We start from the raw sequence: 25,391 nt of genomic DNA on the forward strand, positions 1-25,391 counted from the left end.
CCAGAGACAATGAACCACAGTTACTGTGAAACTGGAGTAGTCTGCTTTCAAGTCACTGAGTGATTGTAAGTCACTAACATAAATTTGGAGTGCAAAAAAAGATTGCTAACCAGATTTACAAAACTGTCAGTGAAGTCAGTAAAGTAAAGAAATTACCACTATGGAATTCGAAGTTGCCGTTCCTTACAGTATTTTATGTAATCTCTTAAAGGTTTGAAACAAAAGGGCAATTCATCTTGCACTAAAAATGTAAATATTTTACACCTGCTTCAATGAATGATGTGCTAGTAAATACTTTGTAAAAAATCAATTTTAAATTTTTTTACCATTTTAAAGGAGAATTGTAATGCTATTTTTTTTCAGGGTTAGAAAGAATCTGCACTGATCAGTGCATTTCAAACCATAATAAAAGTAAAATGTACACAGTAACTTGTAAAACCTCCCACTTACATTACAAAATACATTAAACTTCCAGGTATCTGCAGCGCCATATTGTGCGATTCAGAACAAGACAAAAAGACTTCCGGTGATGTGTTGTGGGCCTATTACACTGTAAACAAGCAGGATCATGAATACATCTCTTTTACTCCAGCAGAAATATTGCTTTTGATTCCGAAACGGTTTTGCCCCCAAACATTTCTTACTTGTTACCTCTGAATGCAGTTCACATTGGAACATTTCTGCAGTGAAATGTCTGCTTCACAACCTATGCTTATTCACTTGTTCATCACATAACATTACCTTAGTCACTACAGTGACTAGTGAGTGGGAAGAGCCGCATGACGTCGCAATTCGTGGGAATTTGCGACAGCATGGCGACCTACAAGACAAAATTCGATTTTTGATTAAAAATTTGGAAAATGCTTCTTTAACTTCAATATACTTTCTCAAACCAAAATCTGTTTTTCAGTTTATTCCCTCCCAACAATGAGATACCATATGACTATATTTTTAATGTTAAAGGAATAGGTAGGTTTATTCCACAAACAGGTTTATTCCATACTGAAAGGGAAAAAAAAGAGACAAAACGTTTCGGCTGTGGAGCCTCTTTCAGGTGTCAACCTGAACGTGACAACCGCCACTTGAGCTTCAGCTGTTCCTTTGCAGCCTTCACATGTTGACTCAGCTACCTACTTGGACTATTTTAGACATTGCACCACAATCAGTTAACAGGAATTTGAAGATGTACAGTACAATATCCCCTTTGATACAGTGCTTTATAAGCAACCATGTTCTCATTCTGGATGATTATCGACTAAAACAAATTTTATACTGTGTAAGTCACAGTATTTGCTTTGTGGTTTTTAAGCTGCAAAAGGTCCATTTACTGAAAAAGGGATAAAGTAGCACTTGCTGTCTCACATTATAAATTTTAATGTTCACAAATGTTGACCTAGGTAGGGCCAGGGTAGGTATATAAGCATTGTCTGCTGTTTTTTGTTAAGCTAAAAAAATTAACTAATAATTTGCAGAGATTTTTTAATTGTTTTGTGTAAAAGATTTAAAGAGGCTTTAATTTTAATGTTTAAATATTATGTAACTTTAAAAACGGCTACTTTTGAGGGGATGGAAAGAATAAAATCCAGTTACTTTATTACTTCACTTAAGGGTTCAAATAAGCAACCAAGAGTCCGGCTGAAATGAAAACCAACAGATGCTGGTAAACAAAGGAGCAGACTTTGGAAGTCCTGGGAAGAGAAAAGGAATGATAGAGTGGAAAACAAATGATAAAGGAGTGTTTCAAAACAATGGGATCCAAGGATATGACCAGCACACATCCGAATGTCTTACAGTCATTCATCAGCCCCTTAAGGTCTCAACTTCAATGTCTACCTTGGAGTCAAGATACCCATCTTTCACACAGCACACTACATCATGCACCCAAGTGACTGCTGATCACTAGGACACACCATAAAGGATCACAGCACGCAACACAAAGGAAGAAACGCGCGTCATCACTCCACGTCTCCACACAGCAAACCAGACAGCGACGTAGTCAAAACTCCACTACTGATGACTTCCACATGCCTTTGAGTATAACTAGACTGGAGATGATACAAACAACCGGCTACGATCATGTACTCACACACAATGTTCTCAGTTTCATGCTAGACATCCGAGATGGCCATGCTATAGTGCAGCGCCATCAGCTATCTACATCAATTCCTCATGATCGATATGCACACCATTTAGGATCAGCTTATCCATGTTTTTCAGTGCTGCAGCTGCGCTGTGCCAAGACAAAACTGGCAAGTGTGACATCGTGTCCTTTGCTTGCTTGCTATCATGGTGATGCAACTCTTTTCCAAGACAGCACTGCCAGAGGGCAAACATCTCCTCTCTGCCTGAGCTAGTCCCTTCCCTGGACCTGCCCCTTTTGTGATGGCGATATTCTTAGCATGACTCTTACAGTACCAACTGTGGCCTCACAACATGAATGGGCTGGCTGAGACTCTTCAAAATTGTCAGGTACAGCTGTCCTGATAGACAAAGAAAAATTAGATGCCAATTACTTACATTACAAAAAAAGAATAGATTATCTGTATATAAAATTATTCAAAGAGTGTCCAAAGAGTGGATTCCCTTTAAATTCAACACAGGCATTGTAATGACTGTGAAAGAAAGCACAAACTGTCGTTAAAGGCTAGTAAATTTGATAAACTATTGTGAAGCTGATTTCCAATGTGTGAACATTTTGAAAAACAAAATTTTTCATTAAATGCACAAGAGCAAAGAGAATAATAACACAATAAGTATTTTAGTTACAATCTGTTATTGTGAAATATTAAGTAGTACATAAAAACTGAGAGGAAAGGAAAACAAAATTCAAGTAAATATCTATAAAAGTAAATAATTAAAGACCTGTAAAAGACTGACTTGGCCAATCGGAAAAAACTAGGGTACAGCGTAATTAATTTGTCAGAAGTTGAAACACAAGTTTCAAAGAAAACAGTAAAACAACAAGGGCATCAAGAACTACAGGCCCAGCCACAAGCCTTTTTTCAAGAATCACAGGAATCACACAGGAATCAGTACAAAAGGCTATTAGGGATACAGCCAAATTTAATTTAATATTCTAGATTCTAATGGGGCTAAAAGAGTACTTAGGAAAGTAGGGAATTTGTATGGAGACAACAAAAATGAGAATTTCACCATTCTATTGGTCAAGCGACATAATGGGTCTATCATGGTATCAGTATGAACACTTCCAAAGACTAACATTTGAATGCATAGAGGCAACTTAAATGCAGCAAATCACCATGAGTAATACATAAAACAGAATACAGGTTCATCAGATGAAATTTGACATTTCAGTGTGAAACAGTCAGAAAACAACCGATTCAACAACAAAGTCTAAGATGAAAATGATCGGAGTGCAGGAATAGATCAGTCATGGTGATTACCCAACCTAAATCCTACTAAAATAATAAGCATATATGTAATACAAGCCATGGTTGCCAAGAAACATACTAAACTGAATGCAGGAACAGCTGTTTTTGTCAATAAAGTAAGAAAAAATAGTTGCTAGTGTTCCTGCTGAAGACACAATTCTCCAGGGTATGCAAATAGTTTTGTCCTCACAACTATCAATTTTATAGGCGGCATGGGGGAACAGTGGTAGCACTGCTGTCTCAAAGTGCTGGAGCACTGGTGTCGATTCCTGGGGTGCTAATTGTGTGGAGTTTGTATGTTCTCCCCTTGTTTGCAAAGGTTTCTTCTAGGCGATATGGTTTCCTCCTATAGTCTAAAGACATGGTAGATTAATGGGCTTCGGGGAAAATTACCCCTGGTGTGATTGTGTGCACATCTGTGTTTGTGTGTGTCCTGCAATGGACTGGTGCCTCTTGGTGCCTTTTAAATTAGGTTTGATTTTAAATGCAGGCATTTTGAAATTTAATATACTGCTCAGGATGGACAAAAGTTAACACTGAGTTTATGGCCCCCTTACATTTTACAGTATTTAAATCACTAAGCTTCAGCAAAGCAACTGTTTTTAAATCTTTCAGATCACTTTACAAATTTGGGTATTTTTAAATCGCCGAAGTGATTACGAACTGCTGACGTAATCAAGATCAGTCTCCCTATTGGAAAAGCTGTTTTTTGTTGGTTTTCGAAGATAGCAGAAGAAAGTTTCAGTTTTGCTAATGTGCAATGTGTGATACACTAAATAAAATGCACAATCACCACTTGCCAAGCAATCATTAAGGTGATAATTGTGTGATGTAACCAAGTACAAAGATCTGAACAGCTGTTCTTCAATTCACTTTCCATTCCTTTTACGTGCTAAGTAAACCTATAAAGACAATTTTTAACGAAGTTTCTAGCTATTCTAGCAACATCAAATCTTGCAGATACCTGTACCTATCATGCAGATACCTACTGTACCTATCAGGAATCTATTTCAAGTTCTGCTATGCTTAAATTCTCTTAAAAGTATATATAGTTTTATAACTTTTTACACATCCCTTCTTTCTTTTTGGTAGAGCGCTATGGAAACGAGCACTCCTTAACTACCAAGAGAAAAATAATTAAATATCACATAGCAGTATTCAACAGTAGTAAATACCCTAAAAGCAAGGAAATAGTCATCAAAGAAATGCAAACTGATTTTTTTGTTTAGTTTGCAATTACAAAAAACATGCTGTTGAGCATCTCTAGAGTTACCGAACCAATAAAACTATAATAAACAAAAACAGAAGGACATACAACTCACTTATATTACATTCTGTTATGACCCACTTTTTATTTGGGACACAAAAAGATTTCAGAAAAAAAAAACAGTATGCCATTCACAACTTTCATTCAATTCAATTCATTTCTGAATGATCTGTAGCTAGACTGTGAAGCCTGTTATCCAAATGTATATTGCTGGTCTAATTCGATATAACACTTTTTTGCTTTCTGTTACTAATCAATAGTTAAATCGGGTTTAAAAAGGCTTCAAGGTACTGTTACTGGTGACCCTTGTGAGTGCAGAAGTACTGCAGTGGAAAAACTGCTCTGTTTGCTCTGTTTAACAGAACATCATGTGATAGATGACTTCATAGGATCATCAGTGCTGAGAGAACAGCAACTTCCCCTGGAAAAAAAAGAAGGGTGTGGCACCTACTCAGAGGTAGGGAGCTCAGAGCTTAAAGAAATACAGGTACACAAAAACAAGGGTGGGGACACAGTAAACAAATTAAATATCGCAGTGCCCAGGGTTATTTTAAAGGGTGTGATACAACAAGCTGCCAGCTGCAACAAAATAAGGTTTAATAATTACCAGTGAAAACAATGAGCGATAGTGAGATTCTAAACCCAGTTTTCCTGAACAGACATAGTAAATCTGTAGCTTCACCCTGCAAAACCAAGTACTTCTTCTACCACACTTTGGGTAAAAAATAAACACGGGCAACAAAAGGAAGAGAGCTGTAACCTGCAACAGGCCACATCTCTGGAGTGAGACCATATTTAGACCTTTCTTGTGAAACACCTGTATATATTTACATACACACATATAGGAGATTTACAAATGTAAACAAGGCCTTGTGAAATGGAAACCTAGAAACTCGACTGCATAAAAAGATAAAAATGTGCTTACGCACTTGTTATGCTCTAGCAACACAAGTTAAAAAGTTCTCCACCATCACTCTTGCTCACAACTAACTCTGAACATGGGTCTGCAGGCAGACCAGGCAAGCCAATAAATTAAAAATTCTAATAGCCACTAAATACTAGAAGAAATGACATTGTTTTTATAAAGTAGCCTCAAAACTAAGGTAGGTGTTTGCAGGTTTATAAACCACTCTCTTTGTAGGATGACTCTTTCAATACAACAAACAGCTGCATGTAAAGCAGACAAAACTCCCAGATGTGAAATGATCTTTCTCAAACCGATTCAGGACTAAGATGGATGAAAATAGCTTGAAGGACTACAAATCCCAAGCACTATGCAACTTGTAAGACATGAAGCTTCATAATGAAACAACATGAGTAAATGATCTATAACATTTGCCAGACACTCTTGGCTGTTTATTGATCTCCTTAGTCATTCTGTGCAGCACATGAAACTAGAGAAAGTTTATGATTCTTTTGCTCAGTTTCTTAAATGTATATTTAACTATTCAACTGTTGTCAAATCAAAGCCATTTTAATTGAGCATTTACTTTATTTAACAACAAATGCAAAATGGGTGAGCCCTGTTCACTGGGAAATCAAAATAGTTTTAACATCACAGTTAAACCAATATTAAATTTAAATTAGCATGCAAATTAAATTTTACTGAGTTTTCATGCTGACTTCACATGACTGCAAAGCAATTGATTTTGACTGCCAATACTTCATTACTTCAAGAGACATCATGTCTAATTACCAAAACATCTTTAAACTGTCATTCAAGTACTACTCTTGAATTGTAGCACTGGCTACAGTTTTGTTTTTACTTTCTTAAAAGAAGCCACTGTACCAAAAATACACATACTTATTCTATGTAAAAGCATATACACAGATCTGCAGTTCCCTGAGGACAATAACTGTAGTTAATAAACAAAACAATACTTAATATGTAGTACCACCTACATTTGTGGTGGTAAAACAGCCACACCCTGCCCTGTACAAACACAAAAATACTTCTAATGCAAACTATGTGACTCACACACAATACAAATGCTTATACTTGTGAACCTTCTGCGATTCCTATTTTAGATATTTTGCATTCAGTTTTTCCAGCTAAATAAGAAATCTTAAAAAAATCACCAGCTAAACAACACAAAATGTTTTAACTGCTTCTTAACTCTTCTTAATGAAGAAAAAACGGTGAATGAAGGAGATATATTTGAGATTTATTATACTTCTTGTCCATGGAATTAAGCAACCTGCAATCATAATAAACATTTAAGAGATTCAACCTCATTACAAATATAATATCAGTCTTGACATACCACAAGGTATATAGTGAGGGTTTTATCTCTCACAGCCTCCTTTTGAGCCCTTCAACAAAATGTTTGCTTTATTTAAACTATTTTATTTTTTATCACTTACGGTATAATCTGGGAATTGGTGCGTGTGCAATCATACCGCTCTGCTCTTTTGAAAAAGGCTACAGACTTGAAGAAATAACCTCTAGACTAGACCCTCATTTTTAATAAGGACATATGAAAGATTGCAAATTTTGTAGGTTACAGATTCTTGTACAAAGGATCTCAACCAGCCATTTCTTAAAAGAAGCCAGGGTTTCGGTTTCAAAAACATGGTTGGGTAGCCTGTTCCACACTCCTGCAATCCTTTGTGTAAAGAGGTGCTTTCCTGTCCTCAGATTTAAATGTACTTTCACATAGTTTCCCCCTTTATTATGTGCTTAACAAAAGGCAGCAAAATGAGCAGGATCACTGTTTCCCTATTATAATACGTTAAATAAGAAACAATAAGCCCATTAGTAACAACCCATTTTTGAAAAGCAGTTCTAACTTCTTTGAGGCTTTTGAATTAAATCTCACATTGAATACTGAAATGAACAGTATGCAGTAGTAATACAGTATGCATTCCTATTAATAGCATGTCCTATTAAGAGTACATATTGAAATAATCATATTGTCTAATTAATTGACTTCTCAGATAATTTACTTATCATTTTAGTCTTGAAAATTTCTCTTCATACAAATTCTAAACAAAGAATCAGATGTCATCTGCTGGATGATGACAAAAATCTCCTCTACAAATTAAACTAGTTCTACTTAGTAACCTGTCATCCATTTGCATCAGTCCCACATATCCAATACGTGTTTCAAAGTGCCATACTCCTCCTAAGCCCACATCTTTTGTATTCTAACAGTGTATCACATAGAGAGACACACTGCTAAGCGCTGTACAGAAATATGATCAAAGCAACTCATTTTTTTTGCAAGAATTTAGTTGATGAAAAGAGGTTATGTCATCTTAAGCTTTGTGTCAAGGCAATTTTCCAAAAGAAAAACTAAGTAAACAAAATTTAAAAACAGAGACACAAATTGTATTATACTTAAAACAACAACAATAAACAAGAAACTTCTTAGCCCAAGGAAATAAATTGGTTTTAAAAAACCAATCATATGACCATCTACAGGACAATCTTCTATGAAACTATGTAATGTCATGTCATTTGCCAAACCGCTTTATACCGTACGGTGTCTTGGGAAGCCGAAGCCTAGCCGGCAAGCAACAAGCACAAGGCAGGGTACACCCTGGACGGGGTGCCAGTCCATCACAGGGCAGGTGCAAGACAATCATACATAGGGGACAATTAGGAGGACATAGTAAAGGCAAACGGACAGTTTTCCCAGAAGCCAATTTCCCTACTAGTATGTTTTTGGACTGTGGGAGGAAACGGGAACACCCGAAGGAAACCCACACAAACACAAGGGGAATATATAAACTCCACAAGCTCCACTCCACTCAGATAGCGCCTCAGGTCTGAAACTGAACACAGGGCCCCAGTGCTGCTAGACAGTACTACCAACCACTGCGCCATACTACTCCAAAATCATTTGGAATACTTCACACAGTACATTTCACAAGCTTTGAAACTTTGCACTCCTACAACTCCCTGCAGCTGTTGACATCACTGGAATGATTACCAATCACACACCTCATCCATCAGTTATTAACATACGGTTAAAATTATACATACGTTCTAGCAAAGAAGACAAGTCAAGCTTTAAGTCAATCACATTACTGTAGGTAACAAAAACTCTTACTCACATTTTATTGTAAGGCATGTGCACATTTTCTATTTAAAATGGTATATTGAAGTGAAATCACTATTTGCTAAAGTGACTCATAATACACAAGAAAAAAGTTACTTTCATGTGTGACACTGGTTACAATTTCAAGTCAAAAATGAATCATACTGGGACAAGTGCAAAGTAATAGTGATTCTCTGAAAGGCTTAATGTGCAGTAAGAAATTGCTGGTCTGAAAACTGTTTGCAGACTATGACAAAGAACCTCAGTTCTCAGACTGCAGTAACGGTATAGACTCAATAAACAAAGCTCTTTTACAGGAAGAAGGAGTTTAAAACTGTTTTTATGAGGACTAATGTATTGGTAGGGGTATTGTTATGGCTATTAATGCATGATGATGTTGCTAAAAGCAACCTTGTAACAAACTATTAAAAAAACAAAAGTAAAAAAGGCTGCTTCAAAATACAGCTTTTTCATTACTATTGATATCATTACTATAGGTGATATCACACAAAAAGAATAAACAATGAATAATCAGAATATCCATCATCTATTTTTTACCTGCATCTTCCAGTTCAGGGTTGCAGAGGAGCTGGAGCCTATCCTGGCAAGCAACAGGCACAAGGCAGGGTACACCCTGGACAGGACGCCAATCTATCACAGGATTCATACACTCACACCACAGTCAATCTTCCCAGAAGCCAATTCACCAACCAGTATGTTTTTGGACTGTGGGAGGAAACCGGAGCACCCAGAGGAAACCCATTAGAGCGTGAGGAGAACATACAAACTCCACACAGATAGATATCAACCTAGTGATAGATAGCACCCACAAATTGACCCCACTTTCTTTGACATGTAACCTGTGACTCTCAAAACTCAAACTCCTGCTGCTTCAGTGACAGTCCTCTAGGCAAGTTCCTTCCAGAACAATAAATTCAACGGCATTTTAAAATGAAAGAGAACACTTTGGATCAGTGGGCAGTTAGTAAGGACTGGTCTGGGAAAACTGTCCAGGACAAAGCTCTTTCTAGGGGGTCACCACGTACTAAACTGGACAGCTGGGAAGTACAGGTGTAAGGGCTTCCAGTGCCAGCTGAATATACAGACAGCAACATATGGCAAAGCAGAAGATTTTTAACTCACTTCATTTGTTGCTGCAGATAGGTGAGTAATTACAATAATAAAAACAAGCGCTCCAACAAATGCGGCAGGGGGAATATAGGACAAGAGGGCCACCCTTGCAGGCTGCAGGCCACATGGTCACAGGCTAGGGAGTCTTTATTGAGGGAAAGTGCCATTTGAGAACACTATCGATCACGGGAGGAAAATCGTATCGCTCTCTCACTACATCTATAATTAGGACTGTCAGCACCTTGTTAATGTACTCTTCCGAGAAACCTTTAAGTCATTGGCACCCAAAGCTGGCCTCATTTATAATCCACTTATCATGCTGTGAAAAACAAGGACCATTTAACTGATCAGTCTTTGTTTTTCAGCTGTAATAAATCTATAGTTCATTCACAATGTCACAGTTCTTAACTTTATGCCTACATACCAGGAAAAGGCTCTGTCCATACTATTCATTTAAACTATTCTAGCTGCTACATAAAAAAATTCAATACTGTTAACGTATACACTACCATACATCTAATACCATACCGCAGAACAGGGACTCCAGACTTAAATCCATCTACAAAAGTTGTGTGGTCTGGGCAGACTCTTGACACTTAATACTGATGTGCATTTCTTTGTGGATCCTCAAATACCACCACATTCTTTACAGGACTTAATATTCATTTGGCCCATTGTGGTACTGTATTGATGTTCCCCCACACTACAGATATACTTTCACTTGAATATGTTTTTAAATCACTTTGCCAGTGCAGTGCACAGCCCTACACTAGTAGAAAATGTTTTTACTTTCTACGGTTTACACATAACTTCTTTTAAATTATTGCAGTTTTTTCTTTATTATTGAGAACAGCGTTTTAGTGTGGACATGGCCTGTTATCCAGTGCTCAAGTCTGCCGCCATCAGCTGACCCTTATCCGTTTCCCATCCCTGTTGTCAGATTCAACTCAGAATCGTTGACAGCATAATCAGTATTTATACCTCAACACAATTACAAGATGTATCCGAGATCCTTACTCTACCAAGCTCTCCAAATCAAAATATAAAACATGTTTGCTCAGGGAGACAAATCCTACAACTACTTTAAATGACTGAAAATAGTCTTTCATTGTTGTTTTAGTTGTTAGTCTAGAAAGGCTTTTTATGGTAAGCATTACTGTTTAAACGCCCCTTTGTTAATGATAGCTCTTTTTGCAGTTCAAACAGTGGATCGCTATTTTCTTTTTAACTGTGCTTCCCGTTTACAATATACCACCGCGCTCCTGCAGATCGTCGGGGTCTTCGGAAATCCCTTATTTTCACCCTTAAGACTTCTAATTTTGTCTCCTGGGGAAACTGAAGTTGGATCAGGAAAAACTGATCCCTGGGTCTGAAACGCAGCCAGCTGCCAGCCACATAGCTGGTAATAAAGGATCTGTAACAACTCTGCATTTTATCATCTAATCTTCATCTAATCCAATCAGTGAGTTTCCACAGTCTGTAGGCAAAATCAGGAAGATGATCCTTATGCAGAGGAATAACTCTGCTTTTTTGGTTCAGAGAGCTTTAACCACAACTTTACCAGCCCAGCCCTGGACAGCCTGTAGCTTCACCACAAAACTGTCATAGTTTTTGTTATGGCAACAGGACTTAATCAAGGTGTTCATATTTCACTGTAATCTGCACTTCACTTCATGAATAAAGTATCCAACAAGACTTACAGCCTCTTGTAACGCACCTTGAAAACCACCCCACTTAACTGAAATGCTTATTTGACGGTAGACAACAAAATGACGTTAGGTTTTCCTTTAGAAAAAGAGCACAGATAAAAAAATGTCACCTTCATATTCCTTACGTAGCTTGATACAATTAGTATAAGTTTAAAAAAAAAGAAATTTTGGCTTGAAAGGAAAAACAATTAAATGTTGTTTGAATATAAGAGAACACGAGGATGTGCACAAATGCGTGTATTTTCCTTATGAGTAGATTAATTCTAATTGTGAAACAGATTTCACTCCTTCAGTGCGTCTGACCCAGAGTGTTCAAAACCTCCCACACACAAAGAGTCCCTTACTCTCTCATTTTCAAGGCATCAGCATGATGCAGATGTGACTGTAATTGCATTAAGATATGAATACTGCAACCTTCAGCAACTACACACCTTTTCACTACTTTTTAAAGGCCATTAAGACTTCATCTCTTTGAACAGCTATTTTTAACTTCCATATACATAAACAATTTTGGTTGAGAAAAAAACATTTTCTGAAAGCTACAGCACCAAAATTAAAAGCCACATTAAAAAAATGTAGAAATAAGCATACAATATCATTAAAAACCTATATCCTATATTTTAGTGTGAACAGCCATTTGGTATACAGAGCTACGTATGTGGAAAGTGCTATGTGGAAAGAACAATGGTTTTAATGTTCCGATGTAAAAGAAACTGAGGCACACCCAAGTGTCTTTGTGCTTCATTAATGATCCAGCACCAGTAAACCCCGCTAATTTGCAGACTGACATCAATTAATAAGAACACTTAGAATCGTTCCTAGTGAAGAACTCTGCCATAAGCAGATAATTATATCACAGCATCTCAAAAGCACAAAGGAAGCTTCACAAAAGCACAATAAGAAAACTGTAGTCATGGTTGGAGGTGGGTTAAAAAATATTTCAAACTATTTTTATAACACAAATTCACGGCTGGCAGTTCCAAAATTAAACTCTTCTACCTGCCAAACGACATCATCTTCCACCTCTGTGATAAATAAACGCTCTTTAGCCATCCAATGAAGAGTTTTCCTTAACCATTCGTTGTCATTTTTAGCATTAGAGGGTGAGGGGTAATAATATCAAAGTGCTCAGACTATTTTTTTTTATCAAATGATGATTTATGGCTTTGGCTAATGACTATCATAAGCATGTGTGTTGTGATTTGCAGGCACCACGGTGATATGAAATCAGTATCATTCTTACCTGAAGCTCTTTCCTAGTCTGAACAATTGTGCTGTCCCTCAGGTTTGAAGGCTTGGCTCCAGTTCATGAGGAGCACAGCAGGTCAGTATGCTGCATACAGAGAGAACAGCTGTTAAGGAAGGTGAAATAAAAATAAAGAAATGCTAGCCTTTACTTTGGCCGTTAAAGGCTTCCAACTCAAAAATTCTAATAAAAAAAATCTCATCACAATGACAAGAGGGTCAAGAAGAAAAAGAAACACAACAGCAGTTTTTTTTTTTTTAAATCCACACTGGTTTTAAAGGTGCTTCAAGGATATCTGAGCAAAGAATTTAAATGTTTTCTCCTCTGGGGGGGGATAGCTGTGATAACTTTATAACAAACCGAGGTGCATATCATACAGTTTGCGTGGGGATTAGCAGTAAATCAGAAGAAAAGTAGATCCCCTAGCTACCTCAAGAGTTACCAGACCTTTCACTCCTAGAAACATATTCACCCTAGCCCCCACACAAACACAGCACACCAATATGATGCAGAACTTGTTTTCTGAAATATCACGGGAATGTCACATAACTCACTCTTGAAATATCACTGACGCAAAAAAAAGCTGTGTCTGCAAATTGCTAAATTATATGCATTTAAAAAAAGATATTGAAGCTAGAAGAACAAATGTATATTCTGCATATATGTGAGAAAACAGAAATAACAGGTGTGAAAAGCAGCACTCTATTATGAAAACACTTTAAACTTGCTAAATAACCTGCTTCACTATCATGTCTAGCAACAAAAGCTAGATCTTCTTGCTTGTTATTATGAAGTAAATAATTGTTGGGAAAACAGCCCAGCCCAGAGATCAAACCTCTGAACAACATACTATAAACAGGCATAGTGCGTGAACCCTTACAAACTAGGTTAGAAACATCTCCTATGCTTGGATACCAGTAACATTAACCTTCATTTAGCTGTCAGAATTGTAGAGTCACCATACAATAACTCTGCCATGGAGTATCATGTAAGATGTCTCATTTGCAGAAACCTTTGCAGGATCAGCAATAGAATCAACCTCTGTCCACTGAAACAAAACAGATATACTCAAAAGGAGGCTGAAAAATACAGAAAAGGACTGTGCCAGTTATGCGATCCGAAACAAGAGAACTTCTTAGCCTTCCTCGGCATCATAGGCTATGAATTCAGCACTTCAGTCACTGTGTAACAAAAGATTTAGTAAGCCTAAGCCTTTTGGTCTCTACTTCCACAGCAAGGATCACTTGCCTTGGAGTATGACCCACACTACTGTGTTTAGTAAACATTATGACCCTCAGAGAAAGTACCTGGCTATTTTTAGTTTTTAGAAATTCAATCACAGAGATTTTTTCTTTTAAATTAAAGTTTCCTTGACCTTCGGGTCCACAGTCAATAAAGCAAGACAGACCTAGGTTCTCTCTTACCTAGTCAATTGTGCAAGGAAAGTGAATAAATACACATCGTAATTCCTGACCAAAGCCAGCTATTAAATAAACAACAACGTGAAGCATGGAAAGTTGCTGCTCATGTCAAGCTTTATTTTTACCTTATTGATTTGGATGAACAAATCAAAATACATAATCCAGAATTAAAAAAATACTTTTCAGAAACATAAACACGGTAAAATTGTCAATACATTGCATATTTCAACACGTTTCATGAAGGCAGACTTCAGTAAGGATGATCACAAATGATCGGTGCTACAAATGCACTGGAGCTGTCAATAACGCTCTTAACGTTACTATTGAGTGCACACTCTTGACAGAAAGTAAAATTTCATTAAGTTAAGAACGAGCAAAATAAAATATAAAGGACATCAAAAATGCCTACATTAGTCTTTTTTTCACCCTGCAGAAACAGAAATCCAAGATGGCCATTACATTACAATATCCAGTCAGTACTGAGCCTGAAGCTATTCTGCACACACACAAAAAGCAGAACTGAGCTCCTGTATGAACAGAAAACAGTCCTAGTTGCCGGAATGCATGTTCACAGACAAGAGCACAGTGTATTTGTTCTTCGGTCTCCTGTCAAATGTGTTTCATGTTCAGGAATCCGCACTGAAAGGTGATAGTGCAGCACTGGTTGTGTTAAATACAAGAGCTGTAAAGTTTTAAAGAAAGTTCACCCTGGCTTTTAAACATGGGTCAGCATTTGCGAAGGTCCATTTCTGCATAAGTGAGCACACAAACCCTACTGCCTGTTCAAATAGTCTGGAGCTTTCAGAGAGGCAGCTCCTGACAACAGCCCAGCAGCAGTCTTGTTTGATCTCCAGTGTTTTCCTTAATCTGGGTTGTCAAGGTTCGCTTGTTGGAGGCTGTTTACTTTACTTCTCCTACAAAAAGTGTTTTTTCTCAGACAATGACTAATCCAAAGACCAAGGAAAAAGGAATTCTGCCAATGCAAGATGTTAAAGCCGCAGTTGCCTGCTTTTTCAATAAGGTTTAAACCAGGTTCTGCTAGGCAAGGAGTATTTGGTAGGGATTTTTTTCTCTTAGATTTTTTTTAGGTTTTCTGTGTGCATTTGGGGTTTTTTGTTGTTGTTTGTTTTGCATTTCTTAAACCTGATACATTGTGTTGTGTATTTTGGCATTTCCTTGAGGTAACACTAGTAAATATTTGCATACAAGAAATAATATACAATTCTCTATACTTGACAATTATTAGAAACAATGTTTAAACTTACATCTTTTTAAAAAATACACAACACTGTTAAAATCTTCTTCTATCTGTTCTTGGAAATTTTAAGGTTGTAATTTCTTAACACTGTTTCTGCCTTACACTTAGTCTGATTAATCTGGAAAAGTACATCACGTTGGCCAAATAGCAAGAATAAGTATTCTGAATATTTTTTTATTGTTTTGTCTAAAATGTCTGAACTTCCCTCTAAGGATTTTTAAAGGGCGAACGTAATATTCAAAGGTAAAAAAATAAAATAAAGTCCTAGCATACATGAAAATGTTCTACCTAAGAAGAATGAAAAATCAAAACTCCTGTTGCCTCACAGTTCTGTCCGATTGAATTATAGCATTGTTTCCGACTGAAGGTTTGCTTTTAAAAACAGTATCAACGCCAAAACAGGTCTTCAGCCCCTTAATACATATTCTGCTTAAACTGGTATGAATATCCACGTTCATGTAAGAAAGTATTGTGTTTCAAAAACTTCATGTTCTTCCTGCAAATGATACTGCGTGAGAATTCGTACTGTACCGCTGACAGACTAGTACATGTACAGAAATGAGATTTTTATTTTCTAATACGTTCCAAACCTGTTAGACAAGTATATACCACAAGCTTTAAAACAGGAGATATCATGCAATATGTACAATTAAACACTGTAAAACACTTTAACTATCAGAGCCATATTTCCTATAAAGTAATGTATTGTAAAGCAAAGGGCCTTTATTTAAACGTCTTACGTACAATAGTATGTTTTAACAGTGTAAAATGTGCGCCATTAGCCATTGTCAAAACATTTCCGAATGCGAAGAACTTTTCCCCAAAAAATCTTCAAGGTGAGGCAGTTCAGTTATATTTTCCCTGATGTTGGTTAAAAGATGTTATCCCCAACTGCAAAAAAACAAGCGATCAAAATAACATTTTACTGTAAATAAGCATGAGACAACTACACAAAGCAAGAATCCCCCCCCCCTCCCCAAAAAAAACACTACACGTTTGTTTCTTCTCTATATGCTCATGAACACTGAGAAACTTCCTCTCAAGCAATATATAAATACGAATGGGCTGATTCATTATAGAGAGCTAACATTCACTAAATCCCTAAACTGAATACATGTATTTGATGCACTTAAGTATAATGTTTAGCATATGAATGCGTTTTTATTACTGCATTAAATGTGTAATAAGTAAATGCATAATGCTGCCCTTTCATAAAACTTCATAGTTAATCTATCAAAGAACATTACTAACTTTCTGATCTGAAAACAACTCGGTCGAAAGCGTAAATTTACGAAAACCTGAGCGAAAACTCAACATTCAGTTCATAGTATTTTTCTCCGAACTTAAGAAATGCGAAGATGAATTAAATAGTGGTGATCGTTTTAAAAGTACAATTAAATAGATGATGAAATGCGACCAATACCGAATTGTTTAGGACAGCATGCATATCCAGACTACGCGCTTTTACCAGATATACCCCTATCCGACTATTAAAGGCATTCTCCACTTCTAATCGCACCATGTTGACAAATGTTCGTGTATTGAAACACTCACGCTCATGGCTTAAAAAAGTTATAACACCCTACTCTGATGAATGCAATACAGAAGCATTAGCGATGTCTGCGGTTTTAAAAGTTAACACGTGGGGAATTAGACGAACTTCTGTACTTGTAGCCCAAAAGCAAATCACAGCACCCACCACCCTACCCAGCTCTGTCCAGTGTGTACTTCTAAAGTTAGGAAGTTACGGTTCTGCGTGCAACCCATACACGTTTATTATTAAAAGTTCATTTCACTCCCTACATGCCTAGATGACACTGTTTGTGAACATTAACTTCGCTTTCAGTGCCCAAAGGAAGGAGAAAAAATAAGATCAACTTGGTAACTTCCCCCCAAAAAAGTAGGAGCTACCGTATCGATAGCAGCGCTACCATTGTCACGCTCAAGAAAAACATCGCCCCTGAACCCCTGCAACAAAGAGAGACAGACAAGTAGTCAGTCCGCTCTCATGCAAATTTGTTTTGGTGTTGTTTGTTTGTTTGTTTCGCCATCAAAAACAATAACAACAACAAGGGGGCAAAGCGAAAAACAGGCAAACTAAACGAGCATGCGAGAGGGGAAGCCGGCTCTGTGTTCTTACAAACGAGAGTAACAGAAGAAAATAATTTGCCAACTTACCGAGTATGAAAAATGGTTGATCAACGCAGAAGATAATTTGCTGGGCTTGTAACAATCAACTACACATGCGATCTTGTGTACCAAGAAAGCATGCAACAACCACACAGTAAATAACAATATTACTCCGCTTGGGGGACTAACTTTAGCTGCAACAAGCAATCTCTGTATGGCTCACGGAAAGCACTGTTTCCGAGCAAGAATCCAGAGTTTCACACCGCGATCTGCCTCGAATCTGAAGCCCAGCTCCTTGTGATGATATTACATTTTAATGCGCCTTGAAAGAAAAGGGGAATCGCGGATTTGGATGTTGTTATTTTTTGATGTTCCAAGTCCCTGACGTCATATCCACCTGCTGGGTAAACAACATTCATTGCAGATCTTCATTGAAAATCTAGAAAAGAAAAAAAATGACGGGGACTCAGTTCCAATTAAAATGACAACATGCTTTAAAGTCGAGTCGTGAACATAAATGCGTTTATGGAAGTAAAAAAAGGGGAGGTGGTGGGAGACATTAGTGAAAAGCGATTGTTAAAAAAAGTGAAAGTGCCTAAAAGCTAATTACAATTGAAGCAAAAAGCAGCTTTCTTTTCTTTTTTTTCCCTGCACTTTGTCCAATGAAAGGAGGCAAGTTCGGGAGGTGAAAGTTCACTAGAAGGACAGACCCATGTGCAAGGAAGTAGAAAACAGTGCCAATTCTGGGTGTTATTCGAGACTGGTGGAGAGATACATGGCATTATTTTAACACCATCTTCAGGAAACTATTCATGATGTTTCAGAGGGGTCCGCCATGAAAAATGCGGGGGTTAAGAGGATGTTTATTTAATTTCTGTAACTCGGCAAGAATAGGAAAGTATGCAACTTCCCTATAAATAGTCCGGCTTTTTTTTTGGTGTTGAAATGATGTAGGCGGTTTCTTAAGCAAGGTGAACTATTTGATACATGTTACGGTTTAATCTCTTTAGCCAACAATAATTGATATATCATTTAGTATTTTTTTTAAATATTACTCATAATGCATAGGTATGAATCCGAGAACAATTTAAGAATATTAAGTTGTGTATTCAGGAATGAGTAGCATTCGGCGTAGCAATGTTCAATTCAGCAGTTTCTTATGCAAATTGGGTTACTTGCTTTTCCCCATTCAATATTGTGCAGATTAAAATGTAGTCTCTACCCATGTTTGAAATATGAAACATGATGAACATATGGATAAATTGGTCGTACTCCTTACAGCATCCACTGTTATGGCACATTACATCGAAGGCAGAAGAATAAACTTCGTAGGTGTGAAGTCATTATAACATTAATTACAAATTACTCATTTCTCCCCCTAGAAGAAAATGATTGTGGGTCGGTTCAGTAGTCCGATTAGCGCTTGTCGATAGCGACATTAATCTAAAACTCAACTAAAATATTTTTGAGTCTCACTGTCCTTGATCAAGGACTGAAAAGCACAGTTCATTTAATTATTAAAAGACGGTAAATTTATTATGGGGCTACATCAACGAGAGCGAAGTCTCCCTCTTAACTTTTCTGCAATACTATTTGTAGGGTACAGAGCGCCACCTTTCGATTGCAGTGTAACCTGAGGTAATACTTTGCAGTCTAGTATTCTACCGTTTCCAGCGCAAAATATTTTTTTTCTTAAAAAGCGGAAACATGTTGTGCCGTAGAAATTCAAAAGTCATTACGCTCCTCCAACTCAAAATATGTATTATGTTTTTTATATATATGTACATACATAATATAGGACATTATTTTTACTATAGGTCTTTTATTTGAATTGAAACAACGGATGACCAAGGGTTGACTATTATCTTCTAGTATTAAACAAATGGCGAGTTAAATAGTTTCAGAAATATTATAGACCATCCCCACAAATGTTAGCTAAAAGTACAAATCAAACTGAAGATGAAAAGGTTTGTTGTAATTTGTGGTATCATTTTGCTGTAACCTTCAATGAATGTTTCCTCCTACGCCTCTGCTGGAATAAAGTGCTCTGACCTGTCAAATGTTGGATTTGTTAGGGCACTGTGTGTGTTTCATTGATTAAATCTTCTAAACATAACTGAGTGAAACACCATTCCTTGAAGTGATTGTCATAATAAGGAATTATCCATCACTTTGCTTGCAAAATCAAATCCAGTCCTAGCAAGAAAAGCATAATGGTTATGTCTTTTAAAAATGACCGTGTCTTAAATTTTCCATCGTCTTGTTGTTCATGTGGAAAAGTATGAAGGTTTATTGCATTAAATATACAATAAGACAGTTCTGCTGGCCTACTTTCTGAGTGTTGGTCACAGTCTCCCTTTTCCCTTCCTGCTATTTACAAAGTAACACTTCTTGACTCTCAGTACAAGCATGATTATTTTAACTTGTTACATTCATCTAGGTAGAATTATACTAAAATAAACAAATGCGTTGTTTTCAGGCCCTATAAACAAAGGTATTGTTCTGCTGCTGCAAGCAGTGAAGTAAAACCCTAACTCATTCAAGATTAATGCCGATGCAGAAATTATCCAAGATCAATACTTTTTTTTATTGGTGTTATTATCACATTACCTTCTGTCTTTGGAGTTGAAGACTATGTGCAGACTGACAACGGGAGTTGAATCTGGCAGTGTTGAGATTTAATGAACGTTCAATGTGAAGGATAATGCTGAAGTGCAGACAGCATAAGTGAATACCACCAGCCAGGCCCCACATGTTTGCAATCTCAGTTGCATAAGAACCACACCGATGCCTCAGCACGCCTCGGCATGTTCTACACCTCCTGCCAAATGCCCGGTGCGTGTTTTCGCATGTTTCTGTGTTTCTGGACTTGTGCAAACATTGCCCCAGCTTCTCCCATTTGTTCGAGACAGTGTCCACAACGAACCATCAAATCATGGAAAGGATCTTGTGCACTGCTCTTTGGGCTTGTATTCATCTACCAGTCATTAACCCCTTCAAAAACCCTGTACGATGTGATGGGTCAGCTGAGTAAATTCCAACAGAACAGTGCTCAGTGTTGAGGCCATTGATGTCTTCAGTTGTCGCGGTAAAGTTCTGTGATGCCTGTTTAAAAAGCACTGTATGAATGTAAACTATTGTCTGTTGTACTGTATTGTACTCTTCTATAGTACATGGCAGGACTTCCACCTAAGTACTGCTGTTCTCACTTAATTGAGTTTGAATTAGTTGAGCCTGCTGCTGAACGTTCATTAAATAATTAATGATGAGCTGAGACTTACCGTGGAATGCAATGCAAGTCCCACCATTGTCTGCCCACGTTCTAAATGGCTGCTTTTACAGTGGGTAGCAAGCAGTCCCTATTTGACACTGGTAAGATGAGAGCTCAGTTATTTCAGTCCAAACAGCTTTGAAAATTACAGAATATATTATATATTTCAGCTCGCAATATTTCAGTGGATATTTACCAGTTAACAATTAAAGTAATACAGACATGCCAGGAACATTTTGTAATGTTTGAATATTTATAAAAAGATAGCATTACTAGAGATTTTAACAGAACCATTTGTATATCCATAAAAATACATATAAAAACTGCAACATAAAGTACCTTGTAATAATTGATAAATATAAAACCAAGACTTTAAATGTAAGGAATGTCCCATGCCTTTTATTACAGAAAAAAAGTTGCTTACTTTTTTCCGACCCTCAAAGAGTTCAAATACCCAAACTATATGGAAATGAAAAAATAAATTGTTATATATTTTAATTCTATCCTTCCACGCCTCCATTGTATCTTTCAAGATCTGCAACTCTCAGCTTTTGCATTAACTTTCAGAAAATGCAAAGCAAATTTTGCTCTTGATCGGAAAGCTTTGAAGATTACCATGTAAACCACTTGCAGTATGGCAGCTGAACAGCCCAGGTAAGGGTTTTGATTGCCTACAATGAATTTGAAATCACTTTATTTTTGTACTTCCAGGAAACAATGAAATGTTGAGAGAGAAATGTCCCACGCAGCCACTCCTGAGACCTGCCTGTGCAACACAGACTCAACCTTTCTAAAGCAGGTTTCACAAGAAAAGTCAAACCAGAAAGCAAATGTGAGTCTTGCACACTTCAGAACCAAATATCTCATGTTCTGCTTCCTGAAATGGTTAGCTATGAACAATGAAGGAGTTTAGTGCCCCTCTAGTTGGGAAAACAACAACAAAAAATATTTTTTTCACTAAAATAGTGTAGGAATGACGCTTGTGATTTATATAAAAATCTCACAGTAACAACTATACCAAAAGGGACAAGCATAAAAAACCCAAGACCAACATTGCATTTAGGAGAACCTTTCAGTTATATTTTCCATTAATTTGGCATGTTAATATTGTTTGTGTGTCTCATGTGTGTCATGAGAGGCTCTAAATATGCAACAAATCAATCCTGGAGCTTATAGGACTTGTTACTTATTAATTGCCTTTGATTAAACATATATTTCAACACAAATGCATAAAGTATATGCAGACAAAGAGTTTCTTTGCCAAAGTGTCATAACAGAATTTTGACAATGGTTAAATGTCCAGCACAAAATTAGTAGCATTTTAACTTCATAAATATCCTAAATATGATAGAACTTGGAGTTCTGACCTTGATTAGTCAGGATCACTTAAAAAGTCAAATATATTTCCTACAGTGCTGTTTATTTCTGTTCAGTGTGCATTTGAAAACATTGGTTAATCCAATCAACATTAATAGGAATCTTTGCCTTGCAACAGAACCAGTACCAAAAATAGGATTTTCAGAAGTTAAAATGGCTCCTTTCCCATTTAAAATGTGTTTAATGATATGTAGATAAATGCACATAAAAAGACGAAGAAGTCTGAAGTAATCTAAACATTTTACAAAATTACCGCATGGCATTAAAAGCAATATTCTGTGTGTTGGTATTTAGAAAGAAAAGTACTAAATAAAGTGAATTAATCTACTACGGAAAGTTCAAAATTACAGTAAGAAAACAAGAGCACTTCTCTGTATCTTCATAAACTCACCTCAGTTTGCAAATGCTGTCTTGCTTAAATGTTGTATCGGGCATATTTTATAAGTATGTTGAAATAAAAACTAGAGACTGTTACAGAGTACTCCCTGTATGTTACAGGAAATATGAAAGATAAATCATAATAAACTATGTGAATAATGATTCCTTTAAAAGCAATTAAATACAAAATTAAAATTCAATAGAACCATTTGAATTATCTCCTTGCTTGCATCACACTAGGCTGCCCAAGAGAGCCTAACATAAATATTTTTTTTGTCTGAATCATTTTTGACATCCTGTAGGTATGACTTTATAGATGCTCCAGGATTAGGCCATGGGTTTTGATAAAGTAGGCTTTCTTTTATAGAAAAGAAAACTAATTGAGGATTGCTATCGGTTATGTAACATCCTCTTTATACACATTCACACATACAACAAAGTAATTAGCTCTCTGTTAATTAGGTAATTAAGCAAATGCAGAGAATCTACTTTCAATTTCCAAAGGGACAGCTTTCAAATTATATTGTACCACTACTGCTCAGGGCGTACTGAAATATGGAAGAACAATGGTAATAGATTACTGAATGTTCTTCAGTGAATTTAATTTACAGTAAAAATGAACAGTTTTCAGTTGTAAAAAAAATGTAAAGGTCACTTATGAAATTAAGACAGTGCATGAAAAATGGCAATACAAACAAGTCTTGTATTTCCTTTTTAAATCAGCAGAAATCTAACAGCCACAAAGTAACAACATTTAATATCACTAATAATTAAAAGGCGAAATGTACAATTTTAAATATATAGCAATTCTATCCATATTACTGCTGATGTAAAAGCTTTTTCACACGCAGCATCAAGAAAGAAAACATTGTATGTACATACTACATTTTGCTCATTTTATTAAAACTTTATAGATAAGACTTTATTGATCCCGAAAGGAAATTGAGGCTATATGTCCATGATCAGAAAGGTGCTTACTCCTGGTAAAGTTTGTGACAACCCAGCAGCTATCCTTGAATCAGAGGACATGAGGCAAGCCTACACACTGGACAGAGCACACACACACAAAACCTAGCATTTATTAAAACCAAGGTACTGGAAATGGGCTTCTACAAAACACTGTGAAAGTGAATGTCTGGGTGTAGTTCCTATTAGTGACACTGGGTGGAGACAAATTAAAAAAACTGAAGCTGGGGGGGCTAAAATTAAAAAGGCAATCTTGCAGACAATAATCATGAATTTTATGTATCAAACCTCTAACACAGTAGTTTTTGCTTACCAAATAAAGTATCTGACCCCATTTAATTTGGCATTAAAATGTTGGAACAAAAAATTGCAAAATTACCAAAGATAATTAAAATACCTGCTTCTACAGTATGTGTGAGTGATCTACGTTCACAAAAAAACATGACAGAAAAAGAATATAGGGTTATATGAATCCATAATTATTATATATAATAATATATAATAGCATAATTATTTTCCAAAACAATCTCACCAAAATATGAAATCCAAATGAACCACTCTTCTTACAAAGAAATAATAATCCAAATCGTACAAAGAATAATAATAAAACCAGAAATGACTTCCCCTTTAAATTTAAATGAGAACAATGCTGCTTTACTTTGTGTCTTGAGATTTTGTAAAGAGCTTCTGGAAAAAAATAAAAACAAAAATCTTCAATCCTCATGAAACATTACGATTAACAAAGCAAAATGTTTAAACATATAGCTTTATATTTCCTAATTTATATATATATTATATTTCTTTAATGAACAAAATCCACAGAATACAATAAGAAGGGGGAGAAATTCTAACTACTCAAGAAAAACTAATCCATGACAAAAATCCATGTTTCTTAAAATATTTTAAATAGTGAAAAGGTGTTCAAGGAAACTGAACCCACACACCCATTACATTCTACTCTCGTATGATTTACAGAGAGGATTGGGAAATGAGTACATCCATTTCCAAGGTAAAATAAACTGTACTGTGCCCTTTGGTCTCTAGAAGAGAATGCACAATGCTGGAAAAAAAGCACTGTCTGGAGAAGTAAAAAACATTTAATGTGGTTATACATCTATAATGTAACTGTACATAGCATTACCCTTAAGTCATCTTTGGCAACATCCTTCACATTTGAGCAAACACTTCTGTAGCCAAATATTCCATCTCGAGATCTTCTGGCTTCATATGCGTGGTGTTCTCCTTACAGCCTTGTTTCCAGGACTTGTTAAGGGATCCTCAATATTGTTAAACCAAAAGAGATTTAGCAGATTTTTACTTACTGATGCTAATATTGCTGCTATTAATGCAATGCTGGAAAATGTATTTTCCGCACTTTATTTAAAAAAAAATATTTTTTAGTTGAGTGGCTAATTAGCTTTTTTTCTTACGTGCCCCTTGAAATTCCTTTGTGTTGTATAAAACCTGAAAATAAAACCTCTTGCAGTCTAAATAAGTTCACACATTTTCCCCAGTGATTACTACTAAGTTTTGCATGAAGATGTTTTCTCAATAAAGAGAGGCCTGCATATAATGTACTTCTCAGAATAGAAATGATCAAATTGGTTTTAAGTGTGGTAAATTTAAAAATACTTTCTGCTAAAATACAGAAAGCATTGCAGTTCAGACAAGTTAAAAAGGGAAAACCAATAATTCTTTAAGCAGTATAAAATGCCTTAAAACATCGATTTACTCCATGTTTTTGTGTAACAAGTAGTCTTCACTTAAAATGGATACAAAAGCAGTACATCCTAAGCTCCTGT

General features: G+C 36.3%; 1 protein-coding gene across 8 annotated transcripts in view; it reads right to left on the bottom strand.

Moving 5' to 3' along the window:
* foxp1b (forkhead box P1b) overlaps positions 1–18,169 on the bottom strand; it is a 194,046-nt gene extending 175,877 nt beyond the window's left edge. For 2 of the 8 annotated variants that reach the window (XM_088636329.1, XM_088636327.1), the window contains exons 1-2: positions 17,646–18,164; positions 12,786–12,875 (exon numbers count right to left, since the gene is read on the bottom strand). The gene's annotated coding sequence lies outside the window, so the exon portion shown is untranslated. Of the gene's footprint in view, positions 1–12,785; positions 12,895–17,645 lie in introns of all 8 variants that reach the window. The other 6 variants (XM_088636316.1, XM_088636319.1, XM_088636331.1 and 3 more) reach the window with 5 other exon arrangements.
* Between the last annotated feature and the right edge of the window lie 7,222 nt (positions 18,170–25,391).

Source organism: Lepisosteus platostomus, chromosome 6 (assembly GCF_059453375.1).
Source record: "Lepisosteus platostomus isolate fLepPlt1 chromosome 6, fLepPlt1.hap1, whole genome shotgun sequence".
Lineage (NCBI taxonomy): Eukaryota > Metazoa > Chordata > Actinopteri > Semionotiformes > Lepisosteidae > Lepisosteus > Lepisosteus platostomus.